Here is a 6,000-nt window from a genome sequence, read left to right on the forward strand (position 1 = left end):
CTCAATACTGCCCTGAAGAGCCGTCGACATCACGGCTTTGCCTTTTGACACTTTTGACCACTAAGAGCCATATTCAAGAGAAAACGGCTCCGTCACCGCAGTGCAAAACTCCAGACCGGCAGGCAGCCGCAGCGGACATGCGCAGTAGAGTCGGCTCCTCGCCTATGTGACATCCGGCTGTAATGTGGTCGCAGAGGACGGCAAAAAGTTAAAATAGTTTGACTTTTTGACGGCAAATGCCGTGTACCGTGGCTGTTGCCGGTGTTCTTGTTAGGAGGTATGCTGAGTGAACCCAGGTGCAGAGAACGAGGCAGAGGCGAGGTGGCAAAAATAGAGGTTTACTCAAAACAAGTACAAAAAACTGGGCAAAAACAAAAAAAAAGTCTCGGGAGCTTGGAACAAGAGCGTTGTCATGAGGTTAGACAAACTCAAGACTGAGCGCCCAAGGACACAAACGACAGGGTCTAAATAGGGACGACCAAATGAGACACAGGTGAAACACAACCTAATGAGGCAGGGTAATCAGGAACAGAAATAGGTGAAGCAGAGCAACCTTGAAAAGGCAGTACTGGCGGCATCTAGTGGCCGATGCCGGTAGGACCCGGGCGAACCCTGACAGTTCTCTGCCGAGCTGCACCGTGCTGTCGTCTACTAACATGTTTGGTTTGCCGTCAGTTTGGACTAAATCGCAAATGACGTCATGTGATTCGTCGGTCCATTAGCGAAGCAGCGTTCCCGTGCTGGCGTTTGAAGAGACGACGTGTGTCTCCTTCAACGGGATGAATGAATGGTCTTCAACCGTAGCTTTCAGAAGAAGCCATTGAACACCAGGTTTTCCCTTTAATGCGCTCGGCCTGGGAACCTTGCCCGCACGCCTCGCCAGGCGGCATCATCTGGAGCTGCTTTATCCACGACACCGATCCCCAGTCTCTCTCTCTTTATGTTTTCATTCTTTACGTACGTAGCTCCGGGGCAGGGCCGTGTGTGCAGCCGTCCTGTGGGATCACGTGATGTGTTTGTCATGAAGTAGAGCAGATATACCCAACGAGACCAGGTGACGACCAAATGGGATTTCCCCGATCACGGATATACTCTAAGAGTACTCTAAGAGTATTCTAAGACGAAAGTTGAAACAGGTTGTTTTTTGGGAGCAATATATGTGAGGTGACAGTATGTGTGTGTGGTGGGAGGCAGGGGAAAGAAATGCCTTAAAAATTGTGTTGAGGCATTTGAATTCCAGGCTCAGATCGGGGTTTGTGGCCTTTATCTGGAGTGTGGCTTCACAGGTCATAGACGTTAATATCATTCACTCTTTTAGGAGTAATGCTGCGATACTGTAGACCAACACGAGGCCTTTTAGACCAAACCTTTGTCCAGAGTTTCACACAATAAATAGAATTTCTCTCATCGGTGGCATTGAATACCAGAGTGAGGATGTCGGCTGGTCAGGTTGTGATCTTTTCAAAGCCAAAGAAGTCCAAGAAAACCTTCAGTTTTATTTTGGAATGTTTGGAGTGTTTTGTGACTGGAGAAGTTCATCGTTCAGCCTGGTTGCAGTGTAGTTCTATGGTTGGGCGGTGTTTGCGGCTGTGGGTGGGATTTCCTACATCACAACTAACGACGGTTATCATCCTGAAGTAGGGCTGCATGATTAAGGATGAAATGATAATCATGATTATTTTACTCTATGCTGTGATCACGATTATTGATCATGATTATTGATCCATTTGGGAAACAGAATTATTTTATGGCACTTTCTAAATCAACAGAAAACTGCCTTCACAATATCCAGTTGTCTTCTTGAAACACTTAAACTTATTTTTTTGTCAAACATAATAAAGTTTAATAGTCACAAAATAATAGCTTGCCGACAGGAAGAGCCCGCCCTGTGAACGATGCCATGTTGGAACCGGAAAAACGGAAAATATTGGTCTTATTCAGATTGACTGCGGGTTCGTCGGTTCCATGACGTCCATACAGGCCTGATATCAGTTACATCTGCATGCGGTACCATCTTGATAAGGACCTGGTTGTTGACCAAATCACTAGCAATGCAATGCCATCATGTGAGCTATGATGATGTCATTTGCACACGCACGCATTGTGGGGATGATAAAAAATACAGTTTTTTTATTAAATTATTCCACAATAACAGACCGATCTGGATCAAACTTGGACGACGGCATGTTGGGGCCGCCCCCAATCCACATTTTATTTAGCTTGTCCGTTGACTGCGTCGGATCCATGACATCCACAGACGAGCGCCGTCAGGTTTTCATGAACAAAAACAGCAGAGGCTGGAGCCCCAATAATAAGTGAAATAGACAAAGGTCGACAAGACAAAGAAATAAGGTCAAATAAAGGTGAAGAACAGCTCACATCAAGGTGTGTTCCTCCCATGTGTTGGGCATTCTGCCCTTTCTCCTAAAATGTCAGACATCACTGGACTCCGATTTGAACTCATTGTATTTTTTTCAATAAGTGTTGTTGTCTCCTCTAATGCCCTGATATTTGTGGCAGCTCCCGTCCCCCCCACGTCTGCCTTTTCAGGAAACTGGATCAACGTCTTAATCGCCCTGAGACGAGCGTCGCTGCAGTGCAGGCACAAGTACACACACACACACACACACACACACACACACACACACGCATACGCATACGCATACGTACTTTTTGGCAGCTCATTAACAGCCCACGATTCAAGATTCAAGATTTCAAGATTCCAGATTTTTATTTGTCACATACATATACATACTTCCATACATATATGCAGTGAAATGTAATGCAACACAATGGTGATACGTGATGATGGTGATGGTGAAACGGTGATAGCACACAATATGTCCTAGGAAAAAATAGAAATTCCTTTCTAATAGACCGACTAACTGACTCCTAAAACGTAATACAGTAAGTGGAATACTTATAGAATAAGATAAAAATATATAGAATAAAATACAATAAAAATGAATTGAAATAAAATGGAATAGATAGAAGGAATATGCCTATGTATATACAGATATGTGCATTTAAAGTGGAATGTGAATTAAAGTGGCAAGTGAATTAAAGTGGCAAGTGAATGTGAATAGAGGGAGTAGTGTTTGGGATAATACAGCGCAGTATACAACAGTACGGCGCAGCAATACGGCATCACGAACAACCCTGAACAGTGATACAGTATGCGGTACAGTATGCTACATACAGTACAGTAGGTAGTGGAGCCTAGTGTATGGCTCAGTTAGGACCCCTGGTGAGGTCAGCGTTGACAGTTCTAATGGCGTGCGGGAAAAAACTCCGTCTCAGTCTCTCTGTTCTCGCTGTGTGACTGTGGAGGCGCTTGCCTGACCGCAGCAGCTGAAACAGTCCGTTGTTGGGGTGATGAGGATCCTTCATGATCCTGCAGCTCTGCTACTACACCTCCTGGTGAAAAACTCCTGCAAGGGGGGGAGGGTAGTTCCAGTGGTACGTTCGGCTGAACGCACCACCCTCTGCAGTGCCCGCCTGTCCTGGGCAGTACAGTTCCCAAACCAGGCAGTGATGTTGCCTGTCAGGATGCTCTCCACTGCTCCAGAGTAGAAGGACTTGAGGATCCTCACCGAGACCCGGAATTTCCTCAGCTGCCTGAGGTGGTAGAGACGCTGCCTCGCCTTTCTCACCAGAGTGTCTGTGTGAACAGTCCATGTTAAGTCCTCTGTGATGTGGACTCCCAGATATCTGAAGCTGCTCACCCTATCAACAGAAGTCCCATTAATCCACAAGGGCGCGTGCGTCCTCGATTGTGATCCACGCCTAAAGTCCACAATCAGCTCCTTGGTTTTGCTGACGTTCAGGTGTAGGCTGTTGTCCTGGCACCAGAGTGACAGGTCAGCCACCTCCTCGCGGTAGGCCTTCTCATCGCAGTCGGTGATCAGGCCCACGACCACAGTGTCGTCAGCAAACTTGATGATGGTGTTGGAGCTGGACCTGGCCACACAGCCGTGTGTGTACAGGGAGTACAGTAGGGGGCTGAGGACGCAGCCGTGGGGGGATCCTGTATTCAGGGTGAGGGAGCTTGACATGTACTTCCCCACCTTGATCACCTGGGGGCGGCCTGTGAGGAAGTCCAGGATCCAGGTGCACAGCGGACCATTTAATCCTAGCTCCATCAGCTTGACAGCCAGTCTGGTGGGGATTCTCACATAGGCCCCCTTCCGGCCATCCAGGTGCGTGAGCGTGGTGTGCAGTACCTGGGAGACCGCGTCATCCGTGGATCTGTTCTGCTGGTACGCGAACTGCAACGGGTCCAAGGTGCGGGGGAGGGAGGCGCAGATGTAATCCTTAATCAGCCTCTCGAAACACTTCATGACCACCGAGGTGAGGGCCACCCGACGGTAGTCATTCAGGCAGGTTGGAAAGGCGATCTTCGGGACAGGAACGACGGTGGACCTCTTGAAGCAGGACGGGACCACTGATTCAGCCAGGGAGATGTTGAATATTGTGGTGAACACCGGAGCTAGCTGGTTAGCACAGGTCTTCAGTACTCGCCCAGATATGCCGTCTGGGCCCGCAGCTTTCCTGGTGTTCACCCGCATCAGAGCCCTCCTGACCTCGTGCACGGACACAGAGTGCGCGCTCATCCCCAGCGGTGTAGCTCCAATTAGCCGGCGAGCTAGCGGTGCTGCTGCCAGACTCGAACCGCGCATAAAGGAGTTCAGTTGGTTGGCCAGGGAGGCGTCCACACTCGTGGCTGGGGAGGAGTTGCTCTTGTAGTTTGTTATTGTTCGCAGCCCCTCCCACAAGCGTCTGGTGTCCCCCCGCTCCATCTGCAGCTCCACGGTGTCTCTGTACGTCCGTTTAGCGTCCCTCACCGCCCTCCGCAGATTGTACGACGCCGCTTTGTAGTTGTCCATGTTACCAGATACAAGTCCGTCGTTATAAGCGGCCGTGCGCGCATTCAGAGCGCAGCGGATGGATTTATCAACCCATGGTTTCTGGTTTGGAAATATCCGAACTTTCACCGTGGGAACGATTTCATCCGCGAGCGTAGTTACAAAACTCACTACAGCCTCCGTAAACTCGCTGACGTCACTTGCACTTGTTTGGAACATGTCCCAGTCTACGTCAGTCAGAGCGTCCTGAAGCGCAGCCTCCGATTGGTCCGTCCACCGCTTCACTTCCCTCGTAATCACCAGATCCCGCGCGATCAGGGGCCTGTAAACAGGAAGCAGCGAGATCGCGGCGTGATCTGATTTCCCGAAAGCAGGAAGCGACACGGGCTTGTATCCGTTCTTGTAAGGAGTGTAACAATGGTCCAGAGTTCTGTCTCCCCTGGTGGCACACGTGATGTGTTGGTGGAAATTCGGCAGAACTTTTTTCAGGTTGGCCCTGTTAAAGTCCCCAGTCACCACCACAGCCGCGTCGGGATGTCTGTTTTGAAATCCGCACAACACATCGTACAGAACCGACAGAGCTGCGTCGGTGTCCGCTTGCGGTGGGATATAAACGGCTGTAATGATGACCGTGCTGAATTCCCGGGGGAGATAAAATGGACGGCATAGTATGGTCAGCTGTTCCAGGTTCGGCGAGCAGGAGTGGGAGAGGAATTTGGTGTTGTTGGCGTTACACCAGCGGTTGTTTACCATTAGGCAGACGCCTCCACCTTTGGATTTCCCCGACTCTCCCGTTCTGTCGCCGCGGAACACGGAGAAGGCCTCGGCTGGACGTATGGCTTCATCCGGCACCAGTGGGTTCAGCCATGTTTCCGTCAGGCAGAGGACGCAACAGTTCCTCGTTTCACGCTGGAATTGAATCCTCGCTCGAAGTTCATCCATCTTGTTCTCTAGGGACTGGACGTTGGCAAGAAGGATGCTTGGCAGAGGTGGACGGTAAGGTTGCGTCCTCATTCTGACCCGAATGCCGCCTCGTTTACCTCGGTGATCCGGCGATCCAGCGCCAAAGGGAATAACTGCATGTAGATGAGCTGTGTGTGTGTGCGAGCCACCTGGACAGACAGGAGGACATCTC

The sequence above is a fragment of the Zeus faber genome (assembly GCF_960531495.2).
Source record: "Zeus faber genome assembly, chromosome: 17".
Classification (NCBI taxonomy): domain Eukaryota; kingdom Metazoa; phylum Chordata; class Actinopteri; order Zeiformes; family Zeidae; genus Zeus; species Zeus faber.